General features: G+C 38.3%; 1 long non-coding RNA gene across 1 annotated transcript; it reads right to left on the reverse strand.

Annotated features, from left to right (window-relative positions):
- Window positions 1-307: 307 nt before the first annotated feature.
- On the reverse strand, window positions 308-18,121 carry LOC122683867. The gene is made up of 3 exons (XR_006337857.1): window positions 18,009-18,121; window positions 11,474-11,478; window positions 308-391 (listed from the first exon to the last, which is right to left on the reverse strand). It is a non-coding gene; the product is annotated as an uncharacterized LOC122683867 (long non-coding RNA).
- Window positions 18,122-19,079: the final 958 nt, after the last annotated feature.

Here is a 19,079-nt window from a genome sequence, read left to right on the forward strand (position 1 = left end):
TTTACCAAACATTGGGGGTAAGCAGGCCAGATTTTCATATTGAAGAGAAAGGATTTAAACAATATTTTCAGGAGAATTTTCTCTCTTCGCAGACACTAGGCATTGAAATTAGCACTGGAATTAGGAGAATAAGTGAGATTACCATGGATTTTAAAACAACTTATAAAAAAAACCTTATTTATTATTTATTTTTGTCTGTGCTGGGTCCAGTCCATCGTAAAGGAGATCGGTCCTGGATGTATATTGGAAGGACTGATGCTGAAGCCGAAACTCCAATACTTTGGCCACCTGATGCACAGAGCTGACTCATTTGAAAAGACCCTGATGTTGGGAAAGATTGATTGCAGGAGGAGAAGGGGATGACAGAGGATGAGATGGTTGAATGGCATCACTGACTCAATGGACATGGGTTTGGGTGGACTCTGGGAGTTGGTGATGGACAAGGAGGCCTGGCATGCTGCGGTTCGTGGGGTTGCAAAGAGTTGGACACGACTGAGTGGCTGAACTGAACTGAGTCTTCACTGCTGTGTGTAGGCTTCCCCCAGTTGTTGTAAGCAGGGCTACTTTCTGGTTGGGGTGCACGGGCCTCTCATTGTGGTGGCCTCTCTTGCTGGGGAGCATGGGCTCCAGGGCTCAAAGGATTCAGCAGTTGTAGCTCATGGGCTCCAAAGCAAGGGCCCAGCAGCCATGGTGCATGGGCTCAGTTGCCCCTCAGCAAGTGGAGTTTTCCCCAGGGACGGAACCCATGTCCCCCACACAGGCAGGTGGATTCCTAACCACTGGACCACTAGGGAGGCCTTACCATGGAGTCTTCATGTATTCTTTAGGGCTTGAATTTTGTGCACTTTTCTATCTGTTAGGGTATTTTCATCCTCAAGGCATAAACTGACTAAAACAGCTCAAATAAAAAATGCATTATTTCATGTGTACTAAGTCGCTTCAGTTGTGTCCAACTCTTTGGGACCCCATGGACTGTAGCCTACCAGGCTCCTCTGTCCAGGGGATTCTCCCGGTAAGAATACAGGAGTGGGTTGTGATGCCCTCCTCCAGGGGATCTTTGTGACCCGGGATTGAACCCACATTTCTTACGTCTCCTGCACTGGCAGGCAGGTTCTTTACCACTAGCACCGCCTGGGAAGCCCATGCATTGTCTCATATGAAGAGTACACCCAGAGTCAGGCTGATGGTTGAACCAGTGGCTTGAGGATGTCACGCAAGAGCAGGTATTTTCCATCTCTGCTCCCTGCTGTCTTTGGTTTTGTTTTTATCGTTAGGCAGAGGAATGATACAGGGATAAGATACACTTATGAATATGTCCCACGGAAGAAGAGAGACATCCTCTGGCCTTCTTTTCCTGAAGTGAGGAATCTTCCCGTATACTCCTTTGTGGAGTCTCCCTCCATCTCACCAGAATGTGCTCATATCCTCATTTCTCAGCCAATGTTAGTATCATGCATGTGTGTGTGCTAAGTTGCTTCAGTCGTGTCCAACTCGTTGCAACCCCATGAACTGTGGCCCGCCAGGCTCTTCTGTCCACGGAATTCTCCAAGCATGAATACTGGGTGTGGGTTGCCATGCCCTCCTCCCGGGGATCTTCCCAGAGGACCAAATCTCCATCTCTTATGTCTCCTGCATTGGAAGGCAGGTTCTTTACCACTAGTGCCACCTGGGAAGCCCATTAGCAGAATGCTGCAGCTGCTGCTAAGTCGCTCCAGTCGTGTCCGACTCTGTGCGACCCCATAGACGGCAGCCCACCAGGCTCCGCCGTCCCTGGGACTCTCCAGGCAAGAACACTGGAGTGGGTTGCCATTTCCTTCTCCTACACATGAAAGTGAAAAGTGAAAGGAGAGTCACTCAGTCATGTCCCACTCTTAGCGACCCCATGGACTGCAGTCTACCAAGCCCCTCCATCTGTGGGGTTTTCCAGGCAAGAGAATAGCTAACCCGGAGAGCTCTGAGAGCTGGAGACATGAGACTTTGGAAGAGAGAAGTAAGAACTTGAAAAAAATATCAGATTCTTTTTTGGGAAGGAGGAAGAATGGAAGGTAATCTGGAGATAACTGAGGAAGTTTTCTATATACTTTATATGATCTTCTTATTCAGAAGAAAGCAACAATGATATTTTAAAATAAAATAAATACCAGGAGAAAAAATTCTGGGAGAGGGATTTGATTCCCAAAAATGAGAGACAAATTTTCTAAAATAGCACAGGGGGAGAAATGGTTAGGAGGTAGGATGAATATTCATCTAGACCAGGAAGGTGGCCCAAGGAAAAGAAGAAAATCAAAAAATCATATATTTATTCATCCTCCTGAGTCAGGCTTAACATGTAACCATGGTTATCATTCCATTTGAACCTACTCTCTGCTCTACAACATCCTGCGAAACGCTGTGGAGTTTGACTGAGCTGAGATGCATGGCAGAAGGCAGAGTAGCACACTGCCATAAGCTTTGGGTACTATAAGGTGACTGGAGAGTAAGATGTTGCAGTTCTGTGATCAGGTGGTTCATTATGTTTAGTTTCTGGAAACAGTTTTTCATTGAGAAATTCTAACCCTTAAAAAAAAAAAAACTACACCAGATGTAAACTAAGTAATTTTTTTCCCTACAGCAAGTCATATGTTTTTCACCTAGACAAAATAAGCACCATAGGGCACATGTATCAAAGAAAAGGGAAATCCAAATGAATTACATTTTTAAACAGCCTTAATCCTATTTGGTCAGGAGCAAAGTTTCCTAAAAACGAAAGTGCTCGCTTCTGGTGCCTATCATCAAATTGCTACAGAATATTCTACCATGCCTTGACTTCTCCTGTAAGTAGAATCCAAGAATGATGATGTCTTAGTGGAGATGGTATCTAGGAACTTTAAGAACAACAACAACAAAAGAGTTGCCAAGTTGCTAAGAGAGTAAATCACAGTAGTTCTCCTCACAAGAAAAAACAAAATACTTTTAACTGTTTATGGTGATGGATGTTCACTAGATTTATTGTGGTGATCATTTTTCAATGCATATAAAGGCTGGCTTATTATATTTATGCCTAAAATGTATATAATATTATATTTCAGTTATATTTAAATTAAAAAATTACAAAGCAAAACAAAAAACAAAAACCTAGTCTGGGTGTATTTTCCTTCAGCAAATGTTTTCTTAAAAACCAAAGAAAAGCTAGAAACCAGAGAATATTGGTGAGAAGGAATCAATAGATTCTAGAGAAATATAGCCTACACATTTAGGTGAAATTTAGTGTGATTGACAAGAAAAGAAAAAGGAGGACATAACAACTGATTTTATCATGAGTGTACCCCTCCTACCATCTTTTTGTAGTTTCTTATTTAGGTCTTCAGTGTAGATTTGATTAGCTTTCTTGATAGGTTCTGGTCTTTTTTTATCCATGGTTGTTCAGCAGTGAAGTTGTGATTTTGCTGTGGTTATGAGAGAAGCTTAAAGTCCTTCTACTCCACCATCTTGTCCAAATTCCAGACATAGCAACTGAAAGAGTAAAATTAGATTCAGCAGGAAGAGGTGGAGAGGCTGTATTATGGGAATGACTTAGGGAGAGAGGGAGAGAAAGAATTATGACAAATAAAGTATTCAGCTTGTTTCCTCAGATATGTTTTGCTCACATTTTTCGTCTTTCTCAGACTTCATACCTACAAAAGAAGAAGACAAGTGAGCAAATATTTTGGATGACTACACAATGCAATACATAATAAGGAATGACTTAAGGAAGATACATTTATTATTAATTACACCTACAGTCCATAGGGTCACAAATAATTGGACGTGACTGAAATGACTTAGCATGCACAACATAAGTTAGCATGTTCTATAAGAAAGGGAAAGAATAATGCTATCTGTGTTGTCTTTAAAGGCTTCAGAAAGGAGTTAATAGATGAACTGAATTTTGAAAATGGGTATGACATTGACAGTTGATTATGTGGATACAGAGCATTGCAAGCAAGAGGAAGGGTTATTTCAGAAACAGGAAGCATTCTATAAGGGCTATGCCTTAGAGTATTAGATCTACAGCAGGGCATTCACATAAGAAGTTTGGGTAATAAACTAGGGTGGGATTAAATGACAAGGAGCTATGAAAAATTCATTTTTGTCACAAAATTAGTCATTGAAGGTTTTTAAGTAGGAAAATAATAAGATTAGGTAAGATCAGGAAAATTGTCAGTGTGGAAGACAGAAAGAACAACCAGTAGGAGACAGTTGAAATACTCATAATTGCTGGTAAGGAGGACATGAGCAAAAGCAGAATTGGCAGGATAGAGATACAGAAAAAGAATAAAGGATATGGAAGAGGTAGTTTGAATAGGATTTGCTCACTTGATAGGAAAGAAAGGAAGAGAGAAGAATTGATGACGCAAATATTTGGAGTCTGAGCAATGAGAATATGTTGTTTCTGGTTTTGGATGATGGCTTTGGTTAGAGATGTATTGGATGGTGCAGCATGTGCTTAAAAACTTGAGTCTGAATTTTTAGAAATATGGATGTGCAAGGCACTTGCATCAAAGTTACATTTAGAATTGAAAGAGCGTGCAGTCCAAAGAAGAACAGGAACAATAGACAATAAAAAAGACAGGAACTAAATCATAAGGATAAAGGGAAGCAAATAGAGGCAGGTGATAGTGAAGTCACCTCTTCAAATATATTTTTTTTAATAATGTTTTTCATACCCTTCTCAGCAAAACTTCAGTTTTGAAATTTTGAAATGTCAGTCAATTAAATTTTGTACTTTGAAGTTCTTCCAGGGCACTGTAAAGATTAGTTGACCTCACAGATATTCATCAATGAATCTCAAGAAGTGCTTCATACACTGCAGTGGTACTCTTTGATGTTGTGTTCAAGAAAACTGCAAACTCTATGTAGACTTGTGAGTCTAAAGGATGTAGTTGTAAGGAATAAGGCTGTTGATCTAAGGAGAAAAACATTTTTCTGTAGGTGATGAATACCAGGTTCTAAAACAGAAATCAGTCCTAATATACTCACATACTTACTGATGTGCTGCTTGAGGATGGGAAATATTTGTTGAAAAAATTTACCAAGTATTTTCTGACACAGTCATAATAAATACCAATTTCATGGTAATTAACAAGGAGGTGGAACATGAATAAACCCCCTGAAAAAATTCAGACCTCTATTCTAAGTCAACACTTCCTATCTTTTTTCCTCCTTTCCCAACTCTCTCTCTCTTAAATGCAGTGAGGCAAGGTGAAGGCATGGGCCATGCAGGTACTGAGTCTGGGAGTCAAGAGCTAAGGCCTGTCCTATAGGCTAGACTTGGAGACCCAGGACAATGCACTTCACACATGCATCTGTCTGTGTGAAATGAAGAGACTGATCTCAATATGCATCTGATTTTGCCCCTCCTCTTCACAATAAAAACACATTAGTCAGAATTGCCTGCCATCTTCCTAATGAGAAATTTCAGTAGAGTTTATTATGCTTTGCTTTATCCAGAAATATTCTCTAACCTTCATAGTCTCTGAAGAACTCCCTCCCAGAAGAATGAGAAGCCAGCAGGAGAAAGAACTCACTTTCTCTTAGGACATCTTCTCAGTGGAATCCTCTCCTGCCCTTCATTTCCAATGCTTTGGCTCTTCCTTATGTCTCCCTGGTGTATGGCAAGACACAATGCTGTCATACCTAACCATCATGCAATACTCCCGGCCAAGACCACCAAGAACGCTAACTTATCTGCCTGCCCCACAGAGCCCAATCAGACCTAATCATATCCCCGGCTAGGCTAACCCACCATGTGCCTCCACCACTGTTCATCATGACATCAGAGACTTATCCTCCACTAGCTTTCATTCATTTGGCTCCTGGAAATAGTTGCTTATATTTTGTGCTTAATCAGTGGGGTTTTACTCCAGTGAATGTTACTTCAGCCAAACCAGACTTGCCTAGTTTAAAGACTAGAAGAGTTCCAGAAGCATTTTCATGGTTTTGCCTTTCTTATTTCTGAAGGACTCATAAAAGCTATAGTTAGGGTAGTAATGAATGTGGGCATAGCATTAAACATTGAACTTATTCTTTTGCTACATTATCCCAGTTCTCAAAATCATGAAGTTAGCAGTCATTCTAGAGGCATCTCTCCCCATTTCTAATCAACTTGATAAAGATACTTTGAAGGGAAAAGATCCAAAATACTGGGTCAAGTAGAGTGAATATGAAACCATCATGCAGAAATTGTTAGCAAATAGTCTATAAGCCTTGTACATATGCATTTTGTGTCACTTTTTCTTATATTGCTCTTTTGCTTGGCTTTCTTTCCCCACCAGTGGTAATTTGTTCTTATGGAATGTTTTTCATTCTTAGAAATTGTGTTATTTCATAGTAATTACTTGAACACAAGCTTGAAAATCTCTGAAAGTCTTATTTGTGTCATATTAGTCTCACTCAGTCTTTCTGTGAATGATGTAGTCATCTACTTTAATATTTCAATGCTTTAATTATGATGAAAAATATAGAATAAAATAAGATCATTTGTAAAGAGCTACACAGATGACTGCCTTGAGTGATATTTTTCTCTGCTTTTACTTGTTTGCCATTGTCAAGAATCTTGGAGAAATGAAGCCTTTAGGAGGCAGATAATATTGCAAAAAGCAAAAGGAGGTTTTATCTAGATAAACATTGGATAAATTGTTACTAAGTAATCAGGAATTAGCCATGCAAGAACTTTGGTATTCACGTTAAGGCTGTGAATAAAGAAATAGTTCCCATATTTAACACATGTATTCTTTAAAATCTCTTTTCAGATTATAATGATTTCTTTTTAAGAAAATGATGTTCATATAATACTCAAGTTTTATACAGATATTTTCTTCAGTATAGAGTATATCTGACTCAAGACTTCAAACTTTTATCTAAATAAGAGGAAATGCCTCAAAAACCATGTGCAAATCAAGATTTGTACAGATAGAAGAAAAGTGACAAGTGTAACTTGAAAACCTGCTTTAGAAAACAGAAAGATGATCTTCTCCAGTGTAAATCAATCCATTTCACAGAAGTCATTGGGTTTCTGTGCATCATAGTGAGTTTTGTCCAAGTTGTAAAGAATAAATTCGGATATCCAAACACATACTCTGCTGCTTCCGTAAATGACCCCTTTCCTATGAGCTCAACTTCGATCTACACTCAGTTACCTGAAGTCCTCGTGGGTGAAATGTGAATTTGCAGGATGAAAGCTGTAGGAACAAAAAAGAGAAAGATTTGCAAAGGATTATTTTCTAAAAAGAAAAATGTTCATGTACAAAGCTTGAGCTAGGCTGGACTACAGGTTTTCCTGTCACTGAAGGCCTAAGACTATTAAGAGTATGTCGTGTGTGTGTGCTGTCATGCCCGACTCTTTGAGACCCTGTGGACTATAGCCCACCAGGCTCTTCTGTCCGTGTGACTTTTCAGGCAAGAATACTGGAGAGGGTTCCCATTTCCTCCTCCAGTGGATCTTCCCAACCCAGGGATCAAACCCACGTCTCCTGCATTGCAGATGTTTTCTTCACCTGCTGAGCCTTCAGGGAAGCCCAAGATCATGACAGTGTATAAGAAAAAAAATCTAATCCAATAACAAATAATAATTAGCACTGGAGAGAACCATTTAAAAAAAGCCCTCAAGTGTAAAGTAGTGGGGAATGAAGCAGATTGGGAAGGGGGACAAACAAACCAGAAACAAAACTACAGAGATCTTTGTTCATTGGGTGGAGAATTTCTCACTGGCCGTCTCTGGTACCACTCAAATTGTAAAGAATCCACTCGCAATGCAGGAGACCGGGGTTTGACAGAACAACTAACACTAATACTTTTCTCTCTGGATCACAAACAGATATTTTAAAATTTTCTTTATACTCTTGTGTGTTGTCCAACTGTTCTCTTTCAGGTAATTTGGACTCCAATATCTAAAGTTTTGCTTCATCTGAAAGAGAATCTCATCATCTTAATTAATTGGTAGAGAAGTTACAGTCTCAATATGCATGTGTGTGTGTCTGTGTGTGTGTGTGTGTGTGTGTGTGTGTACATTGAACTGGTGAAGTCAAATTCTAGAAAGACTACTAGCTTTGTGTGATTTGTTTGAATAGGAAGCCACAGACATCCAAGCCCTCCTCCAATTTTTCCTAATTAGTCCATTTGTAAGAACTGTGTATATTCCTGAAACAAAAAATGCAAGAGATTTTAAAGCTTATGTCTTGCAGAGAGAGCTTCCTATGAAAACCGTTTTCCTTATCTTTATCTGTCTCTTAACTAATTATCTAAATGGAAATAACACTGAAGATATCATTTGTATCTATATTTTCATCCTCCCCAATGTCTGTACAGCTTAGATAATATAAAAGAAATTATATTAAACAAGTTCTTTGAAATGTAAATACCATATATACCAGAATTGTACTGCCCTACTATTGTAGACTTCACAAAGGAACTTATACAATTAATGCCATTACAACTGTGATTTATTTCATATCATCCAACTCTATGCCCTATACATATATAGAGGCCCATGAATCAGTATGCCCTGATATTAACACTGATAAATCAAAAGAACGCAAACTGCCCTCAAGCTGGGGTGATTTTGGAGACTATTTGACTTTCTAGTAATGTTTCATTGAAAAAAAATGAGCAAGGATTTGGTATTATATTGGATAATTTTGCCAACATGTTCCTAGAAAGGATTAACCAATGTAGTATGTCTGAATTGAGTCTATAGAGTTGTTTTATTTGAGAGAATAAGGCTTCTGTGCTGGAACGTGATGAAGTGCCACATAGGTGGCATACATACTCCCTGGAAAACACTAGAAATCAACTGAGCACCTGTTTTAAGGGGGAGTTTTTTTTGCCATTAAATTGTTTTCTGAGCCTGGGAACCCCTCTTTCGGGACCTAACTTTTCTTTAGTCTGATGTTTTCACATACTAAGCTCCAAGAAACACTTTCAAGTATTTTTTTGTGTGTTCTGTGGCTGCAAAAAAAAGTGAGGCAGCTGATACAATTTCACCAAAGTTCATTTTAGAGCACAAGTTTCTTATTTGCTGGATAAAGAGTGAATGAAGACATATCATTTAGGTGAATTGGTATTTATAACATACATAATTGTGCTTTCAAGATAAAATAAAATGATATTTTAGCAGATGCATATCAGATACACTTAGATTAAACTCCACAGAGGACCAACATCTACGCTAAACACTTAAGTATTTTTGTTCAATAAACAAACATTTAGAGAGGTCATATCATGCATGTGGCAAATTAAATATAATATTGGGATTCTTCTTACTATGAGTAAGTGTGGAATATTAGAATATTTGTACCAAAAATGCATGATATTAAAAAAGTAAAATTTTGTTATGATAGAGATTGGTAAGGGGAAACTGTATTTTATTAATAATTTTATTTTGCTCCCTCTTACTACTTGAAGTTTACTTCCTAATAGTATTAACCTCAGAAATTTAACAAAATGATCAATATCCTCTACTTAGGAGCCCTGGTTAAAATAGCTAATAAGCAATCTGAAACATACAACACCCTGGAATTAGATGTTTTATTCTAACAAGCTGCAGAATTGGAAAGCTGGCAATATCCAGGTGTGAACCACTATGAAAAGTGGTCTGATATAATTAAACTATATTGAGTAATATATACAGTTTTTGAGATGTCTGATCATTTTCCACTCTTTTTCTTTTTCAGCAAAAAGAAGGATCATTTTTTTTGAGAAGCATTTGAATTTCCTCACCAGCTGCATTTCTGTCTTATGCTTTTATGAGGCATTCCAGCATGCTCTCGGGGGTCTTTGTGTGTGTACATGTGTGTGTGCGCATGCACTCATGCACATGTGTGTGCAAGGATGACTTCTCCAACATTATGTTTTTAAATCTGACAAGGTCATATAAGCTGGTAAAAAAAAAAAAAAGCAAAGGGTCATCAAAAGGGGAAAAATAACAGAACTACAGTGAAATGGCTCTCTGTCGGCCTTGGTATTGATTCAGAGTGTGTCAAAAGGGTCTTTTGTCATGCCCCTACCACAGCATACTAATTTGCTAGATCAAGTCTGTCAGAATATCGACTGGAAGTAAAGAACTACAGTGGCAGCTTTTGTGTTTCCTACAGCAGGGAGCCTGTGTGTGAAACAGGATTATCAGGGGGTCATGAAGAGAGTCAAAGGATGTCCATCACTTCCCTTCTGGTAATGTAATGGGGCGGGCGCCTGGGTGTGATTAAGATGTAGGAGACGGGAGGCATAGCGGTGAACAAATCAGAAACACACACATGCAAATCAGGTTGGCTGCTGTTAACCACATATTTTTAATGAAAAATTCAATAGCAGACCCAACACATATCTAAACAGCTGCATTCAGCTAACCTATCAAATGGCCTATTCAACATCTTTCCTTGAAAAGCAAATATACAAAACATGGAAATGCTTATCAGGTCTGCATTTTTCTTTAAATATCACTTTGCAATCTACAAGTGTTTCTTCGGCATTCTGTGTGCTCCTGGCACAACTATCAGACTATTAAATATCAATTCGGATTTTTTTGTAAAATAATATATAGTATTTACCATGTCACAGCTCAGCCTTACCATCACCATTGGTATTATAGAGTTTTGGCTTGTTTCTTTCCACTGGCTTTGTTGCATTAGCAAAATAGCTTCCTTGAGTGGAAAAAGATGTATGATGGAAAATTCAGTTTTGTACAAATACTGATGCTCAGGAAGATGCTTTGGAATTATAATAGTATTATAAATGTATAGATACTTTGCATAGGACATAGATAAAACATCATTTTATCTATGTAAAGAATTTTCATATTAGAAGCTAAGGTTTTCTTTTCATCTTTATTTCTACTTCATTAGCACACAGCACTGGCTATTTATTTTTTTACTCATTCAAGAAATTGTAAGTTTCCACTCTCTGCCAGATGCAGGCTACATTGCTAGAGCTACAGAAATGAGTAAAGCAAGTACTCTGCCTTGAAAGCTAAGTGATAGTATGGAGGCATAAAGCATTTATATTTGTAATATTCCTAATGTCTGTATCGCAGTGTAGACTAACTATCGTAAAAAGAGCTAGTAGCTACTGAATAGTTTTTGGAAGTTTGTTGATTGGCCCTGCCTTAAATAAGCTTGTAGAGATGTAGTGTGGAGTTGAAAGATTTCTAGACTGTTTCCAGCTAGTCCAGCTCACGTTATAGTAGAGGAATAAGGCCTATTGATTACAAAGACTTGTCTCCCACCCAAAACACCTGACTGGAAGGGCCACATACCTGAAGGTCTCTGGTTCCTATCTTAACATTACCACTGTGGTCACCACTTAATGGGAGTCTTCCGTTATCTGAAACAACCTGTTATTTGCCTTGCTAATGCCTGCTGAGAGAAGCTGCTGTCTTAGCTCATGTTAACGAACCCTGTGGATATAACTATGGAGAAGAGATGTTTATCTAGTCAGTACTGGATAATGCAGGAAGAGAGACATGACCTTATGTGCCCTTCAGAGAGTAGTTATTTTGTTTGTTTGTTTTGCTTTTGTTTTTCCCCTCTTAATCCATCTCATCTTGGTTTTCCACCAAGTCATTCATTCTGAGCTTTCTCTGCTAGAATGTGTTCCCTCTTAATGTCAGTCTTGCAAAGGCGGAAGTCCTGGATTTCTCTCCTTGTCTCTTTCTGAACCCTATATCCATATGATCTTCTTCATGGCTGTGAGTTAAAGCCCTTTATAAATGCAGTACATCCAATTATACATCTCTGGTCCAGGGCCCTCGCTTCACACCTCATTGGGACCTTGACCTCTTGGATCCAAAACTCATTTCTCTCCCATCCTTCCTCATCTCAATAAATGTATCATCAAATATTCTGTTGTGAAGACAAATAAAAATTTAAAGAGGGAAGAGAGATGCCTGCTTAATTCTTGATTCTTTGAATGTCCTCACCCTTACCAGGCAGAGGCAATCCATCAACAAATGCTGAAGCGCCTACTTACCTCTAAGGGGGATCTTCAGTATGTTTCTTTTCCTCTACTCCATCACCACTACTCTAGTTGAAATACCAACTCTCATCTGTGTTATTACAACAGCCTCCTATCTGGTTTCCCAGTATTCACTCTTGCCCCTCTACAATTCATTTTTCAGTTATCTTTTCAAAATATAAATCTAAAAACCTTTTGGATCTAATAGCATTTTGCTACCACCAATCTATTTGGCTCCATCAGTCAGATTTTTACCTCTAGGTTTTCCACCATTGTAAAGCCAGATTTGACCTACCCAATATGGTACTTTGCAGCAATCAAATTTCTTCTATAGTGTTCTCTGATTATTTTCTAGGCTAAAGTCACAATTGTTCAGTTTAGTTCAGTTCAGACGCTCAGTCATGTCTGACTCTTTGCGACCCCATGAATCACAGCACGCCAGGCCTCCCTGTCCATCACCAACTCCCGGAGTTTGCTCAAACTCATGCCCATCGAGTTGGTGATGCCATCCAGCCATCTCATCCTCTGTCGTCCCCTTCTCCTCCTGCCCTCAATCTTTCCCAGCATCAGGGTCTTTTCAAACGAGTCAGCTCTGCGCATCAAGTGGCCAAAGTATTGGAGTTTTGGCTTCAACATCAGTTCCTCCAATGAACACATAGGACTGATCTCCTTTAGGATGGACTGGTTGGATCTCCATGCAGTCCAAGGGACTCTCAAGAGTCTTCTCCAACACCACAGTTCAAAAGCATCAATTCTTCTGTGCTCAGCTTTCTTATAGTCCAACTCTCACATCCATACATGACTACTGGAAAAATCACAGCCTTGACTAGACAGACCTTTGTTGACAAAGTAATGTCTCTGCTTTTTAATATGCTACCTAGGTTGGTCATAACTTTCCTTCCAAGGAGCAAACGTCTTTTAATTTCATAACTGCAATCACCATTTGCAGTGATTTTGAAGCCCAGAAAAATAAAGTTTTTTTTCTGTTTCCCCATCTATTTGCCACTGTTTCCTCATCTATTTGCCATGAAGTGATGGGACCTGATGCCATGATCTTAGCTTTCTGAATGTTGAGCTTTAAGCCAACTTTTTCACTCTCCTCTTTCACTTTCATCAATAGACTCTTTAGCTCTTCTTCGCTTTCTGCCGTAAGGGTGGTGTCATCTGCATATCTGAGGTTATTGATATTTCTCCCGGCAATCTTGATTCCAGCTTGTGCTTCCTCCAGCCCAGTGTTTCTCATGATGTACTCTGCATATAAGTTAAAAAAGCAGGGTGACAATATACAGCCTTGACATACTCCTTTTCTTCTTTGGAACCAGTCAGTTGTTCATGTCTAGTTCTAACTTGCTTCCTGACCTGTATACAGGTTTCTCAAGAGGCAGGTCAGGTTGTCTGGTATTCCCATCTCTTTCAGAATTTTCCACAGTTTATTGTGATCCACACAGTCAAAGGCTTTGGCATAGTCAATAAGGCAGAAATAGATGTTTTTCTGTAACTCTCTTGCTCTTTCAATGATCCAGCAGATGTTGGCGATTTGATCTCTGGTTCCTCTGCCTTTTCTAAAACCAGCTTGAACATCTGGAAGTTCACAGTTCACATATTGCTGAAGCTTGACTTGGAGAATTTTGAGCATTACTTTACTAGTGTCACAATTGTAGATCCTAACAATAGTAATAATAAGGCATTGAACACTTACTATGTGCTGGGGATAGTTGTAAGTGCTTTTCATGCATGAACTCACTTTATCAAAGAGTTGTATTATTCTTTCCGCTTTAAGGAAACTAGGTCATAGAGAAGATAAATAATAAGCTTTGAGGTTAGAAAACTGGTAAATGATTTGTGATGAATATGTATGATTATTTCATACCACACAAAATAGATTATTAATTAATACAGAAGAAAGTTGCAATAGAAGTAAGGGTAATTCAAAGATTTATTTGAATTTATTTTATTATTATATAAAATAAAAATATATATAACATATTATTATATTATTATTATTGAATTTATTTATTATTCAAAGAACTTTCTGTTCATAGTCATTCTTCAGGTGTTCCCCAAAGAAAAACTATTAAAAAGAAAAAGAATCCGTCAGATGAAAGATGTTGCACCAACATGTTTCTATTTAGTTCACATAACATTTTTGCTTTCTTTTCTAAGGATTCTTTAAATACCTCAAGATTATTATTCAATTTAGTTTTGAAGTCTTCCACCAGTCTCTGAACTTGCTATTTTTTTAAAGAAATTGTGTTTTAGCATACTTAATTCTGTCTTAACTATAGAAATAATGAAAAATGAATTAAAAATTGAAGTGATCATTTGAAACCAGGATGCTGCTGCTAAGTTGCTTCAGTCGTGTCCGACTCTGTGCGACCCCATAGACGGCAGCCCACCAGGCTCCACAGTCCCTGGGATTCTCCAGGCAAGAACACTGGAGTGGGTTGCCATTTCCTTCTCCCATGCATGAAGGTGAAAAGTGAAAGTGAAGTCACTCACTCATGTCCGCCTCTAGCGACGCCATGGACTGTAGCCTACCAGGCTCCTCCGTCCGTGGGATTTTCCAGGCAAGAGTACTAGGGTGGGTTGCCGTTGCCTTCTCCTGAAACCAGGATAGATGTGTATAAAAGTAGGCTGAACAGCTTTGAAATTTCCCCTGGCAAAATTGAAATTGGGGACCTTTGAGGCAAACAACCTCTAGGTTCAGCTAGGATATAAAGGGAAATGAATAAATATTACAAGACCAAGAGAAGAGAGTAATTTTCATGATTCTTGGACACTCTAGAGGAAGAAATGCAACTCAGTCTAATGGCTTGAGTCAGGCTCTGCCAGCTCAGACACCTGAGACTCCTGCCTTCCATGGTGTAGCCACCCCCAGCAAATTAGAAGAGTCATCGTGATGATAGCTTGTGGAGAAAAAATTTATACACACAAATGTAAGAGAAAGTTAAAATTGTTGGGAAAATAAGATAATATATGATGCTTTATTAAAAAAAGCTCACTCAGTGTCTGTAAAATATGATCAATTTAGACCAAATAGTATTAGTCAGCATTAGGCTGGTTTCATGTCATTTATGGCTTCACTGGTGGCTCAGATGGTAAAGAATCTGCCTGCAATGCAGGAGACCTAGGTTCAGTCTCTAGATCGGGAAGATCCCCTGGAGAAGGGAATGGCTACCCACTTTAGTATTCTTGCCTGCAGAATCCCATGGATGGAGGAGCCTAGCAGGCTACAGTCCATGGCGTCACAAACAGTCAGACATAACTGAGTGACTAAGACACACACATGTCATTTATAACCAGTATTTCAAGGTGAGCTAAAGTCCAAAGAGGTGTTTTCTTTGAAGTGCTTTTTTTTAATCCTTTTTTTTCAATCATATTGAATAAGATGTGAAGGATTTTTCTTATACATGTCTATGCTTCATGACTTCCTATGATCATGAATCCTAACTATATTGGAATGTTCACAAAAATATGATCCATGATTTCTCAAATGAGAACAGTTTCTAAAAGTTAACCGCCAATTTAAAAGGCCCCCTGAGCAGATTTTTGATGATCATTAACATTTTTACTTATTAATTTTTAAATATGAAGTTCCTTTGGTTATGCCACATTCCTAACTGGGTTTCCAAATGTTCATCCATGTTCCCAGGAGTTAATGGAAAATATTAGTGGAGAGAAGGAAAATTCAGGCACACACTGAACTTCCATTTGTGAGAGCAAGTTAGGTCCCCAGAATCCAATCCCTTTTGAAAGGAGATCAAAGCCACACAACTCAACACGTGTTTGCGATATCTAATTTATATCAGGACTGGATGAATCCAGATGCTCATTGGGTCCAACATCTTGAACTATTTCCCAAATGTTAGAGACTTAATAAAATCTAAACTCCACCTGGCACCTTTAGGTTAATTTTAAAGCAATCATTATTCCCCAGGAAACTGAAAACATGTGTTTCTGATTTGTTCACACTTAAGTCATCAAAATATTATTTTGCAAAGTGATTTGATATCCAAGAAACCTGTTGGATGCTTTTTTCCTGGAAAGTAAGAAATTTGGTTTTGCCTAAGGAATTCGGCTAATTCTTCTGTTCCAACAGTCTTCTGGGGTCATCATGAGGCAGATAGATCCCTTAAATGACACCTCACCAGTAGCCTGGCTCGTGGCAGGCTGTGTAGCCTTCTGCATCAAACTACCACCACCACTACTACCACACACACACACACACACACACACACACACACACACACTCACACTCACACCCCAGACTCCTCAAACCAAGAAACACAAATACTCCATCTTCCTCAGTATGCAGTGTCATCCATAAGGGAAGATCTCCAAGTGCTAGTGGAGAGACATGAGCTTAGCTACAGTCTGCATTTATCCACTTAGTAGCTCTGAGCTTTTTGAGAAGACTCTTAACCTCTTGGGGCTTGTCTACCTCATCTGCAAAATTCTGGTGAGAAATACTATCACTTATTGCAGGAATTAGGCTAAAGACTTTCCCAGCAACTTTTTTCCTAGAAAACATTTATTAAAAAACTCAGAGTGCTCTAAAGCACAATTCCAGATGTGGTAGGATGCAACAGAAGTGACAGTGGATATGCCTGTTTTTAATTAAAATGAGACTATCAAAACAGAGGAAAACTTATTTTTAAGAACTTTCAGTAAATCAACCAGAAAACTGACAGAGCATTTACAATACAGATTCCAAGGGATTCTGAGTCCTAAAATATTATTGGATAATAGTCTCCCTAACCTTGGGTCCATCCTTTCCCTGATCCTTCTGTAGTCTATTTTCCAGACAGAAACCTATTTAAAAAAAAAAGAAATCACATTATGTTACTCCCATATGTAAACATCTCAATGGCTTCTTATTATACCCAGAAAAAGTTGATGTTTTTATCCACCACCTAGAGGAAGATCCTACTAGATCTGGGCCCTGGCCACCTGCCCAACCTCTTCTCATGCCACTGTGCCCTCTGCACTTGATACATGAGCTTCCTGGTCCCAAACACACTTAGGGTCTTTGTTTTTGCTTCTCCATTTGCCTGCAATATGCTCCTTTAGCTAGCCATGACCCCACGACTAACTCCTTCCCTTTATTCAATTCTATGCTCAAATTATACCTACCCCAGTGGGGAGCTCCCTAACTTCCATACCTGTTTGCTTATTCTATTTTTACTTTTCTTCAAACATTTCTGACCCTTTCCCTGATTTTCTATCTCTTTAATAGTTTATAGTATGTTTGTCTTTTACCCCAAGTACCACAAACCATGCCAGATGGTTAAGAAGTATTTGTTGAATAAATAAAGAAAAAGGCTCACTTTAAAAATCTATGTTAAAAAAAATAAAAATAAAAATCCATGTTAACAAATTACTTCTAGTAAATTCTATCAGTTTATACATCCTTCCCCTTCTATTTGTCCTGAAGTGATGATACCAGATGCCATGATCTTAGTTTTCTGAATGCTGAGTTTTAAGCCAGTTTTTTCACTCTCCTCTTTCACTTTTTCCTAGAAGGGGAAAAAAGTGGAAACAGTGACTGGAAATAGTGACAGCTTTTCTTTTCTTAGGCTCCAAAATCACTACAGATGGTGACTGCAGCCATGAAATTTAAAAAATACTTGCTTCTTGGAAGGAAAGCTATGACAAACCTAGACAGCATATTAAAAAAGCAGAGACATCACTTTGGCGACAAACGTCCATATAGCCAAAGCTATGGTTTTTCCAGTAGCCAGTACAGATGTGAGAGTTGGACCACAAAGAAGGCTGAACGCAAAAGAATTGTTCCTTTTGAATTGTGGTAGTAGGCAAGACTCTTGAGAAGACCTTGGACTGCAAGGAGATCAAAGCAGTCAATCCTAATGGAAATCAACCCTGAATCTTCACTGGAAGGACTGCTGCTGAAGCTGAAGCTCCAGTACATTGGCCGCCTGATGGGAAGTGCTGACTCAGAGGAAAAGACCTCTGTGTGGGGAAAGACTGAGAGCAGGAGAAGAAGAGGGCGACAGAAGATGAAATTGTTGGATAGCATCACCAACTCAATGGACATGGGTTTGAGCAAAATCTGGGAGATATTGAACAACAGGGAAGTCTAGCATACTGCATCCATAGGGTCACAAAGAGTTGGACATAGCTTAGCAACTGAACAACAACCACACATCTGTCACTGGCACAGATAATAATCATTTTAACTGTATCCTCAGCAACACTGGGTTATTAACATATGTATAATATGACAAGAAGAGTTATATATAATTTTTGATAGAAAGCGAATGTTTGTGTTTGTCTAAATGAGTATCTTTTGGACATTGCCCATTCTTTTATTAGACCTAGTCTCATGTCATCAACCCATTTTTACATAGGGGTGTACATCTTCTAAGAATTAATTTGTAGTAACTTTTTTACAAAAGAAATTGTGATTACATATGTGACCTTTTAACTGTCATATATATTGCATTATTTTTCATGTTTTTGTGGATACACAAATATACTCTTTTAAAATTTATTTCTTGACATTTAGCAATTTCATTCTTGTGACTCTACCTTTTTTAATAGATGAATGTTCTCATTCTTTACAGCTTCATTCAAAGGCAAATATTTTAAAGCAATGTATTTTTTTCTAGTTTGATTTTGTAGCAGAATAATAATAGATACTTCTGAGTACCAGAAATGACAATGGTAGATAGTTATGAAATGACTTAAGAGTAAATTTTTCTAGTGTAATGGGTTTTTCTCAAGGGCTATTTTAACAAAGAAAGGTGTAGTTTTCAAGCCTTGCAATATATTCTACTCCAAAGATTCTGAAAATGTTTCTACTTTTCTAGCTCAGTCATCTTTAGATTACAGAAGGGTACTTTGACATTCTTAAACTTATACTTAATGTTTACATTCATTCACCTTCTTTTACAAAGGATTAACAACTCAGTGTAGGATCTATTTAGTTTATATTTTATACAGGTATTACAGCTTCAGAAAATACATTTATGTTAATATGAATTCCTTTTATTTTTCCTAAATTTAGTTTGGTAATTTTCTAATATCTTTTACACTCTAAGGTTTCCTTCTTCTATGTTCACTTATGTAGTGAACATTTATGGAAAAATCTGCCA

This window comes from Cervus elaphus, chromosome 25, assembly GCF_910594005.1.
Source record: "Cervus elaphus chromosome 25, mCerEla1.1, whole genome shotgun sequence".
In the NCBI taxonomy this organism is placed as follows: Eukaryota; Metazoa; Chordata; class Mammalia; order Artiodactyla; family Cervidae; genus Cervus; species Cervus elaphus.